At 41.2% G+C, this 22,714-nt stretch overlaps 1 long non-coding RNA gene across 2 annotated transcripts; it reads left to right on the top strand.

The window, feature by feature from the left end:
- The first annotated feature begins 13,586 nt into the window (after positions 1 to 13,586).
- LOC141729439 (uncharacterized) lies at positions 13,587 to 22,363 on the top strand. 2 transcript variants are annotated; one of them, XR_012580939.1, is made up of 4 exons: positions 13,587 to 13,738; positions 14,025 to 14,113; positions 17,283 to 17,330; positions 17,980 to 22,363. It is a non-coding gene; the product is annotated as an uncharacterized LOC141729439 (long non-coding RNA). The 2 variants fall into 2 exon arrangements; XR_012580936.1 differs by lacking the exon at positions 17,283 to 17,330.
- Positions 22,364 to 22,714: the final 351 nt, after the last annotated feature.

The following is a 22,714-nucleotide window of genomic DNA, read 5'->3' as shown; positions in this document are numbered from 1 at the left end:
TTGCTTTTCTTTTTGCTCCCCAATTAAGGCTTTTCCTCCATTCCTTGCCATATGATCACATTATTTTCTATTCCTTTCCCTTTCCCTACCTGTGTATTTGGAGCACTCAGGAAGAAGAAGGTTTCCACCCCGCTCCTCCCCAAGCAAAGCTGTTCCAAAAAGACCTTTGAAGTCCAGAGGCTGCTTCCTTTCATTTGCAATAAATGCTCCTTATTAAGGTCCTTCCTTTTCTGTTGCTCACAGCAACATTCTCAAAAAGGGAAAATGCAGAACATGAAAAACAGGGAGGCTTTGCCTTTGTTCCCTTTGATGCCTTATGAAGGCTGCCCTAGAACAGAGGCTAGATAGAATTAAAAAATAAAGCAGGGATTTATTAAAAGCCTCCGTGGATGCACCTTGGGCAGCACCAGAGCCCAGCCAGGGCTGCACCCAAGATGAACCAAAATGGCCCCAAAATGCACGAGCGCTCCCGGGCTCTCTCCCTGGGATCAGTTCTGCTCCATTTGCACCTTGCAGTTCATTGTCCCATTCCAGCTTTAGCCCAGGCACTCCCACCCTGCTTGTTTTTCTCTCTCCAACCCACGGGGTTTGTGCTCCTGGGCTGAGATTTGGATCATTTGTCCTTGGTGCCCAGCTGGAGCAGGAATTGTTTTGTCTCCCTGCTCTGTGCACAGAGCTCACCATGCCCCATAATATGAAGCTCAGACCCACACACTAAAGCAGCACAGAATTTGAAAAATATAAAAGCTGAAACCTGAGGCAAAAACCTGAGGCATCACCTTCATGGAGGGAATTTGTTCCAAAGTGGGAATACAGAGATGCTCCAACTCCCCCAGTCATCATCTTCTCCCCTGCTGGACCCTTCCCAGGAGTTCTTTGCCCATCTTGACGTGGAGAGCCCAGGACTGGCCACAGGTCCAGGACAGAGCAAAGGGGCAGGGTCAGCTCCCTCCAGCTGCTGGTCACTGTTCCTGATGAACCTCAGGATCCCAGTGACCTTCTTGTCCACACTGTTGGCTCATGGTTGACCTGCTGGCCACCATGACCTCCACGTCCTTCTCCTGCTCTCCATCAGGTTCTCCCAAACCTGTTCTCATCCCTGGAGTTATTTCTCCCCAGGCACTGCACCTACAACAGGCATTAAGACTGTGCAACAATCCCATTTATCAATATTGCTTCATTTTCAATCTTTTAAATCATTCTTTCTTTATTTCTAATCTTTATTAAGGTTATTGTTTATTTTCAAGGCATATTAAATAGGTATAGCACGATCATAATTTTGCTCTTAATTTCAGCTACACATTGTTTGCTTTTATGGCCTAGAAAATACAATTTCATTTGTTTTTCCTTCCTTCCTTTTAATGTGCATTCTGATCAGTTAGAGTTACAAAAGGATTCTCAAGCTGTCTTTAGCATAACTAAATCTCAGAGTCAGAGAAAAATGTCAGAGAAATCCCTGAAAGTGAATGGATTTTATTTGCACCTTCCTCTTGAATTAGTAGAAAAGGAATTTACATTGGTCCTCCAGTTTCTAGTGTTGTGAAGTCAATGAAGGGAAAGTAGAACAGCTTGTGATCTCATGAGGAATTGCCAATATTTCAAAATGCCAGATTATCCACCTGATCTTTTTACATCCTTAAAGGTGACAACAGTTAACAGAATCTATTTGGTGTGAAATGCACCTGTTGGAGCACAAAAGGCTGAAAAACAGATGCTTTTTGAAGCAACACGATCATGTACACCAAAATGCACTTTGAATTCTTAACAGCGCTGAGAATAAAACTGGCAGATTGAATCTTGATTATGTTTTGTGCAATGCATAAATGCATCTTGTCAGCTTTTATTGTTAACAGATGTGTGCATCTGGGTCCTGGTTTTTATTTTCTGAAGTTGCTGTTTTAAGCGCACGGAGCTGTTGTCCATCTCTTGGGTAGATTCTTATCCTGCTGTTTTTACTCCTGAGAGCTAAAGCCTCTTTGGAGTCATGATTGGTCAATATCAGATAATTTCCACAGCTCCACCCATGCTGGAGGTTGTCTAACTACAATTTTAATCTGGTAGGATGTGTGTCCCCCCTGAAGAACCGTGCTCATGACCAGTTACCAGTTAGACTTTGATCCATTCATGGCTGCCTGTCATGTCTGCTAATCTGGTCTATTTTCCAGCCACCTGGAAGTTCATTGGCAAAAAAAGAAAGTGGTGTTGCTTTGTGTTGGTTTTTGTGTTGGTTGGTTGGGTTTTTTGTGTTGGTTGGTTTTCTTTCTTTCCTTCCGCCCCTTCCTTCTTTCTTTCCCGGTTCCTGCAGTTTAATTTTAGGAGGCAAAGTTTGGCCAGTAAAAATTCCCTGCCAAAAAAATTTGGGGAGTTTCTCCAGTCTGGAGCTTCCAACAATAGTGGTACTGCTCCAAAAGCAAAAAATTGTCAGCAAAAAAAAATTCCTCCTCCACTCCAGGAGTGCAGCGGTGCAGTGATAAATAGCAAACCTCCTTCCAGCTTTGTGACAGCCTCTTCTTGTGGATAAGGGAGTTAAAAGATGCTATCAAAGCTAATTTAAAGAAAAATGTAGCTGACACCAGCCACACACTTTCCCCCAGTGTCTGACTTGCTGAATTCACCAGCGTGCTGGATAAAAATTTTGGATGCTGGGTTGCTGATGTTGCTAGGCTACAGCCTGATGCAGAAGTTTGCATGTAAAATTCACATCATTGCCTCAATTGCTTTTCTCCCCCAAAAAAATCTCATAAAGGCCTTACAAAACATAAAGTTCTGCAGACATTGCCAGTCTATTTCCTTTTCCTTGCAAAGGGAATCGTGCCATGAAAATCAGATGGCACAATCTGCAAGGTGTCAGAGCTGTTTTCCTTCGCTGTAGTAGCAACGTGGGCTGCAATCCCTTGTGTCTGAAAAACATCCATAAAACTGACTCTAATCTAAGTCTCTCCTCATTTAGTTTCAAACCACTAAAGCCAGGAGTCACAAAAGACAGTGGTTCTCCTGTGTTATCAGTGGGCAGGAAAACAACCCTGGAAAAGAAAGAATTTATCTATTTATTATTTTTCCTCCAAGTCTACATGTGCAGTACAAAATTTTTGACAGAGTTACAGAACATTCTGAGCTGGAAGGGACACAAGAACCATCAAGTCCAACTCTTGCAATGGCCTGTGCAGGGATGGAACAACAATCCTGGCATTTTTAAGTCCTATAGGCTCCAACCAACTGAGCTCAGTGACTCCTCTGTTCCTTCCTCATGCCTTACATTAGTTATAACAAATAAATTCTTCAATATGAGGGTGGTGAGGCACTAGAACAGGCTGCTGTAAACACTGTGGATGCCCCAACCACGGAATTTTCCAAGGCCAGGCGTTATGGAGCCTTGAACAGCCTGATCTGGTGGGTGGCATTCCTGACCATAGCAGGGTATTGGAACTGAATGATCCTTAAAGGCCCCCTCAAACCCAGCCATTCTGTGATTCTGTGACTGGGTACAGACTCACTCTTCTTCTTTAAGAGAGGAAATCTCTCTTCAGTTCTTGGATTTCTTGAAAAGGTACCTTTGTTGTTGTACAGATTTTTTTAACATCCAACACCTCTGCAGATAATTCCTCAATGGACTCCCTGTGCTACGTATGTTGCATATTTCCACACTGGCATTTGTCACAAGCCTGGTGTGAGTATTAACTCCTGTATTTTTCACACCTGTGAATACACAACCTGTGGTTCACCTACAGCTGTCACTGCAATTAGAGTTTACAGTGATGTTTTCACTCTCTGTCCTATGGGGACTGAAACTGCAGCCCACGTATAAAATCTTTTCCATCCAGCCCCACAGTAAAACACATTTTATGTCCTTGTCACATCTGATTCTTGGTGTTTATCACTGTCACTTCTTTTTTTTAAATGCTTTTAAGCAACATCAACTTTTTCCCATGCGCCACTCTCTTGGAAGGATCACATTCCTTGAGGTGAAGAAAAGGGGAGCTCTTGGAAAGATGGAAACTTTCAGACAGAAAGTGTGAAAGCTTCTTTCTTGCTTATGAACCACTGAACATGGCCACTGAGACCTCACACACACAGTCTGTGCCAGAAATACCAAAATCATGTTGCATAAAAACCAAGTGATGCCCAGCCAGTCCCCAGGCAGTTATCCCTGGACAACCTTTCCCTGAGTTTTATTGCTGAGCATGATGCCACATGGCCTGAATACCCCTTGGACCAGCTGGGCTCAGCTGTGCCAGCTGTTTCCTGGTGTCATTATACTGCAAGAATTCTATTATCATTACATTGCAAGGGTTCTATATTGCCAGTTTTGTACCGCCTTGATGTTTTCTCATAGGCAGCTCCTCTAGGCACTGACTCTTCCTTTTCCTCACAATAACCAACTCCTGTCCCCTCAACCAACCAATCCACTCTTTTTTATCACTCTTCTTATTTGCTATAGCTGTGGCCTGTTAACATGAGGCCTGCTCCTAATCTTTAATAATTAACCCAGCTGCAACTCTTTAGGGGATAAGATTACGCTCTACACTACCTTTATTTCCTTATATTCTATGCCCCTACAGTTTTCCCTCCCAATTCCCTGTGCACCCCCAGCCCCGTCCCTGGTGGGGTGGGTGAGAAGCACAAAAGGCTCTGTCCAAGCTCTGCTCAGCCTCAACAAAACCATCCCAGAATAATCCGCACCATTTCCAGCACAAACCCAAAACTTAGCCCTAAATGAAGGAAATAAACCATACCCAATGGTCCAATATTTTTCCAGGATGTAGGCACTGATGTGGGGACATTGCTTGAGGGATGTGCATGATTTTGGGGAGAAAATCAGGTCACCTGTTGTGTTTTAAGTGTCACTGAAGAGCTTCTCACACAGAAAAACATGGTAGGTTTTCATTCTGCCTTATCTCCAGCCTGCCACTGGCTCTGCTTGCCTGACTGGGAGTAAAAAGCTCTTTCATTTCTTTGAGAAACTCTGGATTTTAAACTTTTCTTCGCTTCAGGGGCAGAAATCCAGCCCTAGGAGACAAAGCTCTCTCAGAACATGCAGTTGCCATTCGACATGAATATTTGGGGGTTACAGAGCAACTTGATTTTATTTGATTATTTTAATTTTTATTTATTTATTGTCTTTCAGAAACCAGCTTCCACAAATCACCTTTTTCTTCTTCTGCTTTCTTCCTGTGGCTCATTGAACCAGTGGATCAATGCCACAGTGAGTACATTATAATTTATATTCTTCCAGATCAGCCTTGATGGACTGGAGACTATTTCTGTGGCAGCAGTGACTGGATGCTTTTGGCAAACCTGTGGCTCTGTGGGACAGCAAAAATGAGGCAGAACTGAATGGCCAGGTGGGAATTAATCCTAATTCTAACTTTGACAATGGCCATTCCTGTGACCTGAGGAATTTTCCACAGTTTCTTCGCTCCAAAGCAGGCACAGAAGTGAAAGCTTCATCTCCCAGCCCTCTTCTTGAGCTGGCATCCTCAGCCACCAAAAAAAGCAGCATATGCAGAGGAAAATCTGTTGGCAGCTCCTTCATCACTTGCTCTTTTCAGAGGTTTGTGTGTTGGGTATGGATCACTCTCTCTCTGCCACACCATGCTCAGAGTAAAATCTCACTTTTTTTTTTGTTTTGGCCAAATGAATCCTTTTGTGCTCTTCATTCCAGTTCACCTCTGCTTTGCATCCCAGTGTATATTTTTCCCATTTTCTCCTCATGGAAATTTTTTGCTGTTCCCATCCTGACTCCCTCTGCTCAGCTCTTGATTGATTATCATTCAGCTTCTCGCATCACTTTATTTTCCTTCCAATTTCCCAACTGACAGCCTCTGCCTTCCCCTGCTATGGGAGGGTGACAGAGCCTGTGCTGAGCTTAACCAGTGAGTTTTTGCTTTGTCACTCTGCAGGGACAATGTTAACTTTCCCCCAAAGCTAATTCAGCTTTTCAGAACACCCGTGTGCTGCAGAATTGATATGTGCAGTTAGATATTTTCACTTCTAAGGTGTAGCTCCCAGCAGAGCTGTGCTAACGGGGTCAGTAAACTTCAAATGCCTTGAATTCACAGGGGAAAAGAAAGATGCACAGCCTGAACGCTGAGCATGGGGTGAAAACATGCTCATTTAATTTTTTTTTTTTTTGTGAGAGTATTTATGCTGTTGCCTAGGATTATTATTAACTAGCAATCTAAAAAAACCATTAGACATGACAAGGAGAACAAGTAAATTTTGAAGTGTTGGGAGTTGTTGTTATGGGATTCAGTGTGCTGTACAACTGGATGGAATAATGAACCATGAAAGCCATTACAGCACAGCACAAAGTTTCAAATGGAGCTGATGAAAAATAAAAGTACTGGAGGAATATCTGCAGTGTAATTTTCCAGGAGATGATTCCTGGCTGCCTGCAAGGTTGTTCTCAAGGCTTTCTAAGAAGTAGAGGATTCTATGAGGGAGACAAGTCTTTTCTAGATTTAACACTATGTCCAAGCAGTGCCTGGTGAGTAGAAAATGTGAAATTCAGGTCCATGGGAGGAGCTTCCTCCTGCTTGTAGGATCCCCCTCTCTTTGGTTTGCTGTCTCCTGCATATCAGAAAATATCCTGAGTTGGAAAAAAATGCACCAGGATCATCAAAGGCCAACTGCTGGTCATGTACAGGTCAGCTCCAAGAATCACCTGCATACATTTATAAATCTATATGTTGTAAATGCAGGGTGCCCCCAATGCAGGGAATGATTGGTATCTGACTCCATTGATTCAGAAAGCTGAAAATTTGTTTTATTAAATTATATTACATTATACTATATTATATCTATACTATAAGAATATTAAAGAGTACTAAAGAAAAGTTCATGACCATCTGCCAACATCTAGGACACAGCTTTGACTCAATAGGTTAATTAATATAAAAGACTATTACCAGAATCTAATTATCAAATCCTTTCAGGTAAACAATCTTCTTAACACATTCCACATGTACAAAAGACAGCAGGAGCAGCAAGTAGAGATAAGAATTGTTTTCTCTTTCTCCTCTCTGTGCTTCTCCAGGAAAAACCCTGAAAGAAAGAATTGTCTCTGTTCAGAGAATGTGAATGCCACATCTATATATACATAAATAAATATATATATATATATATATATATATATATAAATATATATATAGTACCTCGGAAAGAAGTATTTTTTCTTTTGCTGGTCATTTTGCTTAAAGAATAGATCCAGACAGGTTTAGTAGTTCCTGGACCTTCTCTGTTACCCTCTGGAACCCCATATTCCTTACCCACAGAGATGAGGACTGAATTGTGGAGCAGCACATAAACCAAGCTGATTTCCTACCAAAGAGCAGCAGCTTGGTTTCATTGGTTTCACTGCCTCTGAAGGGATGCAAGGAGTAGGAACCAGGATCCTCATCAGTGTCCTCTGAAACACTGATTTTACTGAGTCCAGAAAAACACCACTTCATTCGTGGAGGAGAGCAGGTTAACTTACAAATGTGTTGTGCATAATTTAAATTTAATTGTTCACTTATCCATATATTCCTGCTCTGAAAAAGGCTTACAAGAGAATTGAAGTGCATTTTGGAGGACAAAGGTGTTGAATGAGAGAGAGAGAATTTGGGAGATAAATTTTGTATGCAGTATGCACTGCCTTTTTGCAGGACCCATGATATTACATCAACATGGAAATATGGAAATATAAAGCCTTTGATAGCAGGAATTTGATGACCATGTGCTGTGGAAGGAGCATTTATTATTCCACTATTTGAAAATTATCTTTAAGGAGCTGCTTGTGGGAGATCACCGATGGAGAAAATTACTTTAAGGGAGTGTTACTGCTTTCAGTTGGTGCTGAATGAAGATGAGATCAAGCTCCTTGTACTCACACAAGTTGTGTGAATCAGTAGCATGGAAGAGTCCCCAGGTAGAGATGCACATGAGGAAATCAAACTGCAGCAGCACTCAGCAGAGTGGTGTGTTCAGAGTGGCCTTTATTTTATAATTCTTACCCATCCAAACCTAAATATAGTTACAACTAAAATAGATTCTAAGAAAACTTTTTTAATTACTTTGTTCATTTTGCTTCAAGACAGTGGACATGCCGCCATTCTTCTGCCTCTCAATTCTCTTAAGAATAGACCTGATGTAAATACAAGTTTCAATACATGAACCAGTCCTCAAGAAGCTTAAAGTTAAATCATTAAGCAGCTCCTGAGCTTGCTCTGAGTCTTCAATGCTTTTAGAGCCTGAGGGGGAGAATTAACAGCCTCTAGTCTGTCCTCCTGTGTACAGTGGGTCACACCATTATAATTTTTATAAGACTTTGAAAAATGAATCAAGATTTCAAAATTACAAGGAAAAAATGCTTGTAAGAGCATCTGTGCTATCTCTGCTTATTACTTTAAAAAAAATTTAGGTCTGGAGAATAGAGTGATTATAGCAGAGAGGTTCTTGAGGATGAGGGAAGTGGCAGGTTGGGAAATGGAGCCCTTATCTTTGAAAAGCAAGCAAGTAGACTCGGGGGAATTTTCTGTGCCACAAACTGCTCTCTAATGACAGTCACAGAGGGAGGTATTTTTGCAAATAGCAGTGCTGTTACATTGTGCACCCTACTTTTCTATCTCTTTTCTTCTTTTCCTTCTCCCTAATGTGGAGTAAATGAGTGAAATAAGAAGTGCATTTTGTGTAAAATAATCCAGAATGATTGGTGGCATTAACTGAGAGGATCTGGGCTCTCCTCTTGAAATGGAGTGGTTGATGTGATCTGCAGGCAGTGATGGATTAATGATTGGACTTGATGGTCTTAGAGGTCTTTTCCAACCTAAATGATTATCTCATTCTGTGTTTACCCCTTCTTTTTCCTCGCTGCTATCAGCTCTGTTCCTCTGTAAAGCACAAAGAGAACAGAGCCCATGGGAAGAGTTATATCTTGCCTAATTACAAAAGCATGACATTCAAACATGAAAGAAACCCTTTCAGAAGCATTTTATTAGAAATTAAGTTAGCTGAAGGCTCTTTAGGAGAGGTTGGGCACGCAGAGCCTGGCCTAGAAAGAGAGCCAGTGGTGCTCTGCAGAGGCTCAGTGTGACCTGCTCAGGCAGGAGCACCTTGGAACATCACATGGCAGCACGATTTCAACCTCATTCTATGTAAACTTAGAGGTCTCTCTTAATTTATTTGTTCTCTCTCACCTTTTGTCCCTCTCTGCACTGCTTCTCTGATCTTCACATCCCCAGTGGCTTCAGTTCTGCAGCAATAGCACCTCAGTGGTTTGCTCATGCTTTGGTTGAGTTTTGATTCTCCAGAACAATTTTTCCCGGGTTCAGCTGGATCCTGCTGTGATCCACAGGATTCACAGAATTCCCAGAATGACCAGGTTGGAAGAGGCCTTCAAGACCATCCAGTCCAACCCAGCCCCAACCCCTCAACTAAACCCTGGCACCCAGTGCCACATCCAGGCTTTGTTAAACACACCCAGGGATGGGGACTGCACCACCTCCCTGGGCAGCCATTCCAGAACTTTATCACTCTTTCTGTGAAAAACTTTTTCCCTGCTATCCAACCTGTATTTCCCTTGGTGCAGCTCGAGGCTGTGTGCTCTGGCTGTGTCAGTGCTGCTGCAGAAAGAGCCCAGCCCCAGCTGAGCACAGGCACCTTTCAGGAGCTGCAGAGAGTGATGGGGGCAGCCCTGAGTCTCCTTTTCTCCAGGCTGAGCACCCCCAGCTCCCTCAGGGGTTCCTCACAGGGTTTGTGTTCCCAGCCCCTCTCCAGCCTCGCTGACCCCCCTGGATGTGCTCAGTGTGCCAAGGTCCTTCCCAACCAGAGCTGGGCACAGCTCTTGAGGATGGTTCCTATCTAAAAAGTCTGGGTTAGTGCAAGGCAGGTTTTTTTCAGCAATATGACAAAATTGGATGGCATGGAAGCTGGGATACCCCGCTATCACCACTGCAACCTCCAGGGAAAATTTGCAATGTTTTATTTTCCTGTTTTAAGTTAGAGCTGCTGAAGATGGGATGATAGGAATTATGCAATCCCTGATTGAAAAAAATAAATGCCTTTGAAAGCAGCAAATAAATAATCCTGTACACACTGCTCAGTAGTGATATTGAGGTTGATCTCCCAGTTTTGATGATCCTGTGGTGTGTGAGGGAATCAAAGAGGATCATCCCCTACAGACAGATAAAGCCATTCACTACCTCTGAAGTATTTAAAAGACATGTAGGTGTGGTGCTTAGGGACCTGGTTTAGTGGTGGATGAGGCAGAGTTAGCTTAAATCTTGGACTTGATGTTAAGGATCTTTTCCAACCTAAATCATTCCTTGACTCACCTTCCCAAGAGCTCCTTGCATTGTTAGTGCTGATATCATGACTTAATTATAGGAGGAGCATTAACCCTTGCTAAATGGAATGTTTCTATCAGAAGGGAAGAGGAACCTGTGGAGAATATTCAAATCCCAGTGAAAATTTGGGTAATAATCTTTCTGGCAAAAAATTCTACTGCAAATCTATCAAATATATTAGATACCTGGAATTAGATGGTAAATGATGCAATTCCTTCCCCCATCTTCTGATTTTAAAGTTCTGGTGTCTGGACAGAGTGAGATCATAACCCTAAAAGTCAAGTTCTTCTACCTTTCACTTTGTTCTGCAGGACTTTGGCAGCATGAAGTTTTGCTCGTGATTTTGGATGTTTCCTTTGGTATAAACTGCTCCCTGCAGAAGCTTTTCAGATGGCTGAAATTACTGGAACAATAATTCTGTGTGCCTTTTTTCCTGATGCACTAACTGAAACTTCCCAGTTTTCCAGTGGGAAGCAGCCAGCAACCAGTAGAACAGCATCAGCAGAAGTGCTGAGCTCTGAGTGTGAGAGGGTGAAGGAGCAGGAGCCACAGGCACCCTGCTGACACGTAGGAACACGTCTGCTTTTGCAGAGAAGGCGTGCAGTTGTTTACTGTCAGCTGGGATAACAGGATCATTGCTCAGGCACCCTGGGATGCAAACATCATCCACTTCCATGAACAGAAAGGTGACAGCTCACACTGTGATAACCACCCTGCTACCTCATTTCTCATGCTGCTACATAAATCCTCGGGAGGATAATGGGCAACAGACTTGCTCAAAAGACTAAAAAAAATTCTGGGATGTCAGTGCATCAGGATTAGGTTAACATAATTCTCTAGTCAGGCAGATTTGGAGAGAACTGAAAAAAATATACCTTCTCTTGTATCATCTGCTGGGTTCCCCAGATGGAGAAGGGAATGATGAATCTGACTCCATGTTCTTAGAATGCTAATTCATTATTTTATTATACTATATTATAATAAAGAATGCTATACTAAACTATACTAAAGAATACTGAAAGGATACTTACAGAAGGCTTAAAAGACAATAATGAAAACTCCTGACTCTTTCCAGCGTCCTGACACAGCTTGGCACTGGTTGGCCATTAAGTCAAAAACAACTCACATGAAACCAATGAAAACAACCATGTGTTGAATAAACAATCTCCAAACACATTCCACATGTGGGCACAACACAGGAGAAGCAATCAAATAATTATTGTTTTCCTTTTTTTTTTTTTTTGAGGCTTCTCATCTTCCCAGGAGAAGAATACTGAGCAAGGGGATTTTTCCAGAAAATATGATGGTGACACCTTCAGATTTACCAGCCTAAACAAAGGCTTGATGCTATTGGAAATCCCCTGCACACACAAGTCTTCCCTAGAAATCTGGGAATTCCCATTCACTCAGTTCATTTTGTTCAGAACATAAGCTGCTTCATCTGCAAAACCAGTACTGAGCAGTGCTGCCTCAAATCTTGACAAACCAGTGGTTTTTGCATCACAAAGAGAAAATGGTCAAGAGCTTCATGTACAGTAGCTTTTTGTCCACAGCAGAATATTCAATGACATGATGGTAAAGCCATTATCAAATCAGAGGTGAGAGAATTGCTGGCCCATTAACTCTGCCAATAATTGAGCTCATTACAGATCATGGTGCTGTGCTGTCAAATGACTCGATTTTAATAATACTATAAAGAAAATAGAGATAAACAGCATGCAAAATGCTTTCGGAATAGGCAGATCTGTTTGGCAGCTTGTCCTTCTTCAGTGAAAATTGGGAAAGGCTTTAGGGATGTTTTTTCAAGTTGAGGGGGTTTAAACTCATTTTTTTAAGCTCTTTTTCTTTCATGCCATATCTGTGGTACCTGCTGAGCTGCAGGACTGCTGACTGCAGGGCTGGGCAGGGAGAAATGCCTGGCATTAAAATTTGCTGTAGCAGGGCAGAGTGGTGCCCTTTGCACTGAACTTACCCCAGGTTCAGCTGCCCCTCACAGTGCAGAGATGCCCATGATGCACCCACATTCCCAAAATGTACCCAAAATAATGTGGCTCCTCTGGGGAGCCAGTTTCTCTGGTCACCTGGCAGCTTGTATGAATGATGTTCTCTTTAAACAGGAAAACCTTCAGAGGAAGTGCTGAGAACTGAGACGGAGCACAGAGAGAGCCACTCAACATCATCAATGTGCTCACAGCCATAATTCACATTAATGTGGTTTGCCAGGAGAAGCTGTTATGGATCTGGGGAATCAGCTGGAGAGCTGCTAAAAATCAAAGAGGAGATATTAGTCTGTGGCTAAGAGAAAAATTTTCAAATGTCCTCTCATCCATGTGGCAAAGAACTTCCCTAGAAGACTCTAAAAGGTTTAAGACTTGAAAAGATTTTTGGATGTGGCACCTGGGGACGGGGGTTAGTGGTGAACATGGCAGCACTGGGTTAACTCTTGGAAAAATCAATGATCTTGGAGGGTTTTTGTATTCTATGACTCTGTAATCAGTTTTGGGATTACTTCTCCATGTGCTACAATCTTCACCTTTTCACAGCTTGAACTAGATTTTGTCCTGAACATTAGTGAAGTCTGACAAGTGGAAGACAAGGATGTTTAGATGTGGTAAGTGCTCCTTAAAGGTGACAGGACACACAGACTCCTTTGTTCTGTAGCTGAGGGATGTTGCTTGTAGGTGCCTTGTGTTTTGGAGATGTAAGAGAGATAGAAAGATTTAAGGTACTGGCTCTTTAAGATTTTCCCAGTTTTATGAGGCTATGTTTGCTTTTGCACTCAGAAGAAAAGGAAACCACTTTTATCCATGACATACACGTGGCTCTCTTGCTTGTAGAATTCCCCTGAGAGCAGATGCATCAGTGCCCAAATGGCCTTGAAAACATTTGCTCAGATCAGGGATTTTGACACAAACAAGATGTACTAAAGGAACCTGAAATCTTCCACTTAGTTTAAAATGAATCTCACTGCCTGGGGTCTCCTTTCATAGTCCCACCAGAGAGCTGAGGAGCTCAGTGCCTCCAGGAGCAGCTTTATTCCTTGCCAGAGCTGGTTTCTCACCTAGATCTAGCTCAGTGTGTGGAGGAGGCACCATCAGGCACTGCCCTGCCCAATAAACTCTAGCAGGATCAGGAGAGGTGGGGGATTCTTTGGAGCAGCTATTGATGTTTCCTAGGCAATGCTGACAAAACCACACTGCCTCTAATTGGCTCCACTACAAATATTTACAGCTGTGAAAAGGAGTTTGCTGATCCCATGACTGTAGCCATGGTTGCCTATCTTTTTAGCTGCTGTTGTGCTGGTGAGAAACATGAATAGGTTGCAAGAATCCCTCACTGGCTTTGTAGCAGGAACATTTGCTGACCCAAATGTAGAAGCCAATTAAGCTCTAAAGCGTCTGTGTGTTTTTCTGGTGAGCTTTGCCATTTGTTCTGTTTATTAGTGAAAAAACCCAAAGCTAAAAACAACCAACGTGGTGAGTGAGGGCTCGCAACAAATTCAGCGCTTGTTACCATTTATATTGGTTGTGTGGATATAAATAAAATATTATGTTTAAACATCATATTAATACATTACTCTGTGAATTTGAATTCCCATGCTGGCAGTGTCTGTTTGCAGCCCTGTGTACCCAATCAACCCCTTGAAGAAGAAATGTTGATGCAATATGTTCTAATATTTGTTCTGAAATTGCCTTTCAGATTGAATGTGTACTTACTTCTCCTGTTGGGAGGAAGGGAAGAAGGTGGAGCCAGGCTCTTCCCAGTGGTGTTCAGTGACAGGACAAAAGGTACCGGGCACAAAAAGAAATACTGGAAATGGCTTTTAAATGCAAGAAAAGATTCCTTACTGTGTGGGTGGTCTGTAACAGGTTTCCCAGAGTGGTTCTGGAGTCCCCATCCTTGGAGACATTCAAAACCTTCCTGGACACTGTCCTGGAACAGCTGCTGTAGCTAATCCTGCTTGAGCAGAGTGGTTGGAGCAGGAAACTCCGCCAAGCTCAAATATTTTCTGAATATGGAGTGAAATCTGTGTTTTCTGTTTGTCTTCCTGTCTATTTTGTTTGATGTGTGTCTCATTTTTAAATAAATAATGGATCTGAAGTCCCTCAGGAGGAACCTGCAGGCACAGGACATACATTGACTCCTTCTAAGGGCGAAGGGCCATGCTCAGGCTTTAAACTGAAAGAGATAAGGTTTAGATTGGATATTGGGAAGAAATTTCCTGTGAGGGTGGTGAGGCCCTGGCATGGGTTGACCAGAGAAGCTGTGGCTGCCCCTGGATCCCTGAAAGTGTCCAAGGTCAGGTTGGATGGCACTTGCAGAAACCTGAGATAGTGGAAGTTGTCCCTGTCCATAGCAGGGAGGTGGAACTGGATGATCTTTAAGGTCCCATCCAAGCCAAACCATTCTATGACCCCATAATTCTATGAAATTGTTTGTTCTGCTTTCAAGATTCTGAAATAACCCCTCATTTTTAAACAGAGGAGTGTTCCTGAGGGTTTCTATTCCTTCCATGCTTCAGGCTTCAGAAAAAAAATCCATTTTTTTGGTTTGAAAATCCAGGCTGGAGAATTACTTGGCAGACTTAAGAGCCTTGCTTGCTAATCCAGGACCATTAGGTTAAATGTTTGTATGAGCTTGTCACAGGCACTCTGAAAGGCAAGATTTTACACTGACACTCAGAACTAAATGTGTTTCTTTTCCATCAGGTACAATGTGGGCTGCTGCATTGTGCTGGTGTCCGTTCCCCCTTTCCCAGGCACTTCGTGAAAGCAGCTCATGAATGCACAGTGAATTATTTACACAGTTTACTTCCAGCAGAGCTCCAGAAGTTTCTTGTGAGGTTTGCTCCTCCCAACATTGTCACTGTCATATTTTCTGAAAAATCATTTCACCAGGATTTCTTCTTCTGGGAAGCTAAGAAGCCTCAGAGAAAAATGAAAACAATAATTATCTGATTTGCTTCTCCTGTGTTTTGCTGCTATGGAATGTGGTTTGGACATTGTTTACCAACAGGTGGTTGTTTCATTGGTTTCATGTGAATTGTTTTAACTTAATGACCAATCACAGTCCAGCTGTGTCAGGACTTTAAAAGGAGTCACAAGTTTTTCATTATTATCATTTAGCCTTCTGTTTGTGTCCTTTCTCTCTGTTTTAGTATAGTTTAGTGTCAAAGACATATTTTATGAAAAATCTTTTCATTAGGATCTTTTCTCCTGAGAAGCTTCAGCTTCTCCATGTTTTGCTGCTTGGAATGTGATTTGGAGAATTGTTCACCCAGCATGTGAAATTGTTTTTACTTGATGACCAATGATAGCTGCCTGTGTTGAGGCTGTGAGCAGTCACAAGATTTTATTATCATTGCATTCCTTCTGTGCTAACATTCTGATGAAATCCTTCATTCTTTTAGTGCAGTTTTAATATATAATTTTTTAAATATAATATATATAATAAAATAATAAATCAGCCTTCTGAAACATGGAGTCAAGATTCTCATCTCTTCCCTCGTCCTGGGACCCCTGTGAACACCACCACAGTTTAGTATAACATTCTTTAATATTATATAATATCATAAAATAATAAGTTAGCCTTCTAAGAACATGGAGCCAGATTCATCTTTCTTGCCAATGATGGGAACCCCAGAATATACCAGACAATGTTGTGTTTGGATGGGCTCTACCTGCCCTGTTTTTGTGTCACTGCTGAGTCTTGAGCTCAGCCTGATGCTGCTGCAGCCTCCACACGTGGCAGGATGTGAGAGTTTTCTGTAAATATTTGTTGTCTTCCCAGACAGCAAATGGAAGATTAAGGCTGTGTGTTGGTTTTGGATGGCAGCAATCTGTCAGGAGGGACTTCAGGAGTGATTTAGGATCGTTTACTTGGGGAAATTGTGAATTAGGGTTTAACTGGTGATGGATGATCCAAAAGCTGCCTGTGTGAGCAACCATGATTTTGGTGGTGACTCAGAGCATGAACAAATGGGATCATAATGATGGGTATCTGTTTGACTAATTAACAGGATTGCACTCCATTTTTCCCCAAGCTTCTATTAATCTATTCATATGTCTAATGGCATTGGAACACTTGGGAATTTTTCACAGAACCACAATTCTGCCTTGGCTGTGTGGGGTTGCATTTAGTTGTAAGAGTTCACTCTTTCCTTTGTTTCTTGGACTGTCAAGCAGCAAGCAGAGGACTCCAGGAACTTAAAAAAAATTCATCATCTATTGTATTTCCAGGATGGCTTGACATTGAAAGGCAGGAATGATGAATCTGATTCCATGTTCTCAGAAGGCTAATTTATTATTTTATAATACTATATTATATTAAAGAATGCTATACTAAACTATACTGAAGAATACAGAAAAGATACTTACAGAATGTTAAAAAGATAACGATGAAAACTCCTGACTCTTTCCAAAGTCTTGACACAGCTTGGCCCTGATTGGCCAATGAGTGAAAATAATTCACAGCAGAAACCAATGAAACAACCACCTATGGGTAAACAATCTCCATACACATTCCAAAGGAGCAAAACACAGGAGAAGCAAATCAGAAAATTATTGTTTTCCTTTTTCTCTGAGGCTTCTCAGCTTCCCAGGAGAAAAATCCTGGGTGAAGGGATTTTTCAGAAAATACAAATGTGACAATCATCCTCTTTCTTATTTAATTTTTTTTCATTTTTATTATAATTTTTCCCACTAATCTTTCTTTCAGATTCGTTGCTCCTCTGCCTTGAATTCATTCCATTCAAAATTAAAACTTAAATGATATTTTTGACTTGAGGATCTCCAAATGACCCTTGCTGCTGGAAGTCCTTACTCTTTCTGTGTAATGTAAATGGAAATAGAAACCAATTTGACTGGAGGGAGAATATGTCTTGATAACAATCTTTGCTGGTCTTAAAATGATTGTTGTACTTGCTGGTGTGGGAGAATGAGAAATCATGTTTTTCAGGTGTATTTGCGTGTTCTGTGTGAGGAACATCCCATCTGTCTGCTAAAGGTGATCCCCTCTTTCTGTCACAATATATTTGCTCTGGCTGAGCTATTTGCTTGATATTTATTAATTCCCAATTTTGTTTAAGTATCTGCCGCATGCTCAACAGGTTTTTTGTTACAAAACAAATACAGAGAATGAGCTCAAACTAGACTTTTAAAAGGTTAAAATAACGGGGAGTGAACCCAGCTTTAGATCCATTACAGCAATGGAAGACCCATAAATTTTGATTCAGGCAATGTTTAAAGAAAGAATCCTGATTGTGGAAGGAATGAGAGAAGAAAAGCAGTGTAGTAATACAGATTTTCACATCTTTCAGCTTGGTATTTCTGTTGTGGTTGAGTTGTGATTTTTGTCCTGAATTTAGATGTTAGAAACCTATCAAATCTCACTGAGGCAAAATCACATGGGGTGATGGTGGAATTTAATAATTCATAGAGGAATTTAATAACATCTGAAGGCAATTCTGAATGATTCTGAGTTTGATGAAAATCACCTTATCTCACAACACCAGAGCTTCTCTGTCTTCATTTATAAACCAGACAATAAATACACTTCAGTGGGCACTTGGGTTTTAGCAGCTTTTCAAGCAAGGTGATTTCAGTGCTGGGAACTCACTTTTTTTTCTTTTTTTTTCCTTTTTTTCTTTTGCAAGAAAACTCTGTGACTGGGCAATTGAAACTAAAACCTGTTGTGGGTCTTCAGAAAGCAGAGAGAAAAAGCTTTTGAAAAGCCAATGCCAAGTGGAGGCATTCCTCAGCAGCACAGAGAGGCCTTTGCAACAGAGCCTTGCTTCCTGCAGCGAGGCAATCCTGGGAACCAGGGAAAAGGAGAACGACTCACAAACCACAGGAGAGAAATCAATACAGGAGAGGCAGCGTGGGGAAAACCAACAGCAAATTTTTTCTGACTCAGTTGTCTGAGCAAAGCCAACAACAACATTATTGGAAAGGCAGGATGGTGTATGAACGGTTCATGGAGAGGTGGGATTTTCCAAGTTGTGGAATGAAACTGCTGCCTGAAGCTGAATTTCTACCAACACACATTAAAAAAATAAATCATGCTGGTAGGAGAACACAGAGCCAGGTCCTGGGCTTTTTAGAATATATAATTTTTAGGATGAGACCCTATACAACTATAGCAAACAGATCCAAATACCCATTTTTAAGAAAATTTTAAAATATTCCTGTGTCTGTAAATACTTTTTCAGGTGCAGTTTTTCCTTCTGCACTCACAGGGGAAACAGCTAATTATGCTTATTACCATATTTTACAAAATTTGTTGGATTATACCCTTTCCTGACTTAGAGCTGGGGCAACTGAGAGGCGTTTTAAAAAACTTTTATTCCATTTTCAGTCTCATGTGAAGGCTGAGATGATACAGATGTTATCATTCACACCATCACAATCAGAAGCAAATTATTTCCTAATTACAAGACATTGTAAGCATTTCTTGGCCTATCAGCTTTAGCCACACCATGCTGTAAATGCCTCAAAGCCAGTCATCTCAAATTACCCCTTGTGAGTCCTGCTACAATATATTTTTCATTTTCTCTATTTTCTCTAGTTCTATTTCTCTAAAATATCTAATCTTGTTTTCAAAGCTATCCTCTAAAACTTGTTTCTAATTCAATTTTACTCTCAACAATGTCCATCCTCTTCCATAACATTTCTAAGTCAATATTTCTTATCTCAAAATTTGCATACAAATACACATTATGTAAACCTTCTGTCAAATCTTAAAAATTTTCTTGAAATCGATTTCCCACAGATGAGACACTTAAAAACAGTTGTCATGCAGTATGAACACTTCATTAGGATAGAAACAATGATGTAAAACAAGTCTTGATCTTATCTTGGATACATCCCCTTCTGTGCCCAGAGCTGGTGTTAAAAGTTTTGTTGCAGAGCTCTGCACAGATGTGGGGTAATTATTTCATTTGTGAATCTTTCAGTCTCATCCTTCAGACTAATCATCTCCCCAGCTATTTATAGACTTCAGCTGCCAAATGGAAAACCAGCAAAGATGGGAAAGGGAGAGAAAAAACATCTTTTCTTAAGTTCCTGTAGGCTGCAGCTGAATGCTTTAACTGATCCTGAAGCAGAGGTAGCTGTTCCCTTGAGGCACAGTTTCCTTGCCAAAAAAGAGCTTGTGGTGACACCACAATAATCCCCACTCCAAAATACAATTTTGAAGTTATCTTTCCTTTAGTATGGTATGTTTCCTTATTCTTTTTTCATTTAAGGACAATGTGCGATCTGAAAAGAATCACACAGAGGAGCAGTAATTAAAGAATTTTCCTCCATCATAGCAGTTGATGGGAAAATGCAAACATAAAGATGTTTTTTTGATAATGTTTCATGACTACACATTGTGTTTGCCAGGAAGGCAATGGGATTCATGCAGAAGTGCTACATCAAAATGCCTTTGTGCATATGTGTGACGGTGTTCATAGGGCTCTAAGGATGAGGGAAGAGACGAGGATCTGATTCCATGTTTCAGAAGGCTGATTTATTACTTTATGATATATATTACATTAAAACTATACTAAAAGAATAGAAGAAAGGATTTCATCAGAAGGCTAGCTAAGAATAGAATAGCAAAGAATGATAACAAAGGTTTGTGACTCGGGCTCTGTGTCCCAGCCAGCTGACTGTGATTGGCCATTAATTAGAAACAACCACATGAGACCAATCACAGATGCACCTGTTGCATTCCACAGTAACAGATAATCAATGTTTACATTTTGTTCTTGAGGCCTCTCAGCTTCTCAGGAGGAAAAATCCTAAGGAAAGGATTTTTCTTAAAGTTGTCTGCAAATGGAAGGACACAAATGTCCTTCCAAAGAAACTGGAAGAGAATGCTTTTGAATTTTTTGTTGTAGGAAATGTTTTTAAGGATCAAGGTCCAAAAATTACTGTTTTTTTCTTCAAAGCATACCTAAGTCGTAGAATGGCTTGGGTTGGAAGGGACCTTAGAGGTCACCTAGTTACAAACCCTGCCATGGGCAGGGACAATTTACACCATCCCAGGTTGCTCCAAGCCCCATCCAGCCTGGCCCTGAAAACTTCCAGAGATCCAGAGGTGGACAGATCACCCTGTCCCAGAGCCTCAGCACACTCCCAGGGAAGAGTTTCTTCCCAATATCCCATCTAACCCTGCCCTCCTTCAGTTTGAAGCCATTCCCCGTTGTCCTGTCACTCCAGACCCTTGTCCCAAGTCCTCCTCCAGCTCTCTTTGAGCGCCTTTATGCCCTGGAAGGGACTCTAAGGTCCCCCCAGAGCCTTTTCCACTCCAGGCTGAACAAACCAAGCTGATAATCCAGAATGCTGATTTTGAAAGTTCCCTTTTTGTGCAGGGCAGTGGTGCTGCACTGCCAGTTCCTGTCAGGACTTCAGAAATTCCTCGGCAAGTCTCAGGAGCTCTGCCCTAAGCACTAAACCTAGACATTGTTATTTTGAACCTTCTCTTCCTCAACTGGAAGGAACAATCACCATAATTTCTTTGGTTTATGTTCATACTTGAACAACTGGTACAGGAATCAGACTCAGCCCCTCTTCTTTCTTTGACTTTCCATTCCTTTCTTTGTTGTGTGACAAAGACATAACCAAATCTGCTCATACTTGCTTTCAGAGATCAGACCAAAAGTGGTTTGAGATCTTCTAGAAACTTCTTTCCCTTACTGACACAAGTGTTTGGCACTAGGAGATAAATCTGTATTTGTTTGCCAGATAAGGGGGATAAGACTGAGCCTGATTCTGGGACTGGGATGAAAAATATGAAAAATTTTTGGAAAGGCACTTCAAGAGGGGAGATATATCTGCAAGAAATCAGCTGGTGGAGGTTTTTTTGGGTATTGTCTGGTTTTGGAGGCTTTTTTGGGTGATGTCCTGCTTAAAGCAGAATGAAGGTTTCCCTGTTCTCTGCTTCTTCCAAAGAACTTGTCCTGGCAGTAGCAGGACTTAGTTATTCCCATTCAGTGTGGGCAGCTTCAGATCTCTGGTGACATCCCCACCATTTCTATTTTTACCTTGAGACACAACCACCAGGCTGATGAGTCAAACCAACAGAGAGGTGAACCAAATTCATCCAAAATCCAAACCAAATCCACCTCTGCGAGCCAAAATCTCGAACTTGGTCTTATAATCCAGAGCTTCTCCCTGCTGTTTTCATTTCTGCCTCTACAAGGTGCCTGTGGATGTTGGGCTGAATCAATCAATGGCTTTCTAGGCACTGACTAACGACCTCCTGCCTGGCTGTGGGGGCAGAAAGTCAATTGTTTTGTTAACTGAGAAGGCAGTGCTGTGTCACCACACCTACTGTGTTCTTCCTTCTCTTAGGAGCTGTCCAGAAGTTCCCACAACTCTTGCGCTCAATGTCTGACTATGTGACATGTAGGGTGGAATCAATTTATCCCAAATTTAGGAAATTGAAAGTTTAATGTCAGTTTTTAAGTTCACTTTAGAGACAGATTTTTTTTTTTTTTTTTTTTTTTTTGAGGAGGAGGCAGTTTCTCTTACTGTAAAACAGGTGATTTTGGACAAAACTGCCAAATCAGCTCTAGTAATAATTATTCCAGTGACAATTGAATAACAATTAATAAACCAGCTGTGCTGCTATTTTTTCTTGTTTTTCGTGTCTGAATCCTTCAGGAAAAACATGTGGATTAATACCTTTTGCTTAAAACCACTGGTTAAGCAGTAGAGATACATTTGTGCCTTTTGTTCATTCCCTTTTCCAACAAAAGGGGTGGTGATCACAATTTTTATCTACTGATCATAATTTTATCTGCTTTTGATCACAATTTTATCCATTCCTTCTGAAGATCACAACTCTGTCTCACAATTTCTATTGGGAATACTACAGTAAGAGGAAAGTAGTAGGTCTGACCAATTTCCCTGTGTGCATGAACATGGAATAGAACCCAAAAGGCCGTAATGATGCTCTCAACATTTCCTGTAGTGATGCTTAGTACTTTGTTTCTTCATTGTTTATTCATAGCAAGGAGCATGTGTTCAATATGCAAAATAAAAAATACATCAACGTATTTATAAATTTAATAATTGAATAAAATTTTATAATAAGCCAAGAAAAAAAAATAAATATAATTTAAAAACAGTTGTAAAATATGTATTTATTTTTAAAGGTACTCTGAATCAATAGCATTCACATAATCCTGTTGCTGTGCCAACATATCAGGCTGCTGAAGATGCTGATTTGTCTGCTTTAAATATGATTCCTGAGCTCCTATTAATAGCTGTACTCATCAGAGAGATGAGTTGAGTACTAACAGAGACAAGTGTGGGCTGGTTGTACAATCAGGCAGGGGAATGGGCAGGGCACACACTCCCTGTGTTTCTCAGTCAGTAGAGGCTTGTTTGTGACACAAA

The sequence above is a fragment of the Zonotrichia albicollis genome, chromosome 1 (genome assembly GCF_047830755.1).
Source record: "Zonotrichia albicollis isolate bZonAlb1 chromosome 1, bZonAlb1.hap1, whole genome shotgun sequence".
Taxonomy (NCBI): Eukaryota; Metazoa; Chordata; class Aves; order Passeriformes; family Passerellidae; genus Zonotrichia; species Zonotrichia albicollis.
The sequence above is the reverse complement of the archived record's forward strand: the minus strand, read 5'-3'. Positions and strand labels throughout refer to the sequence as shown.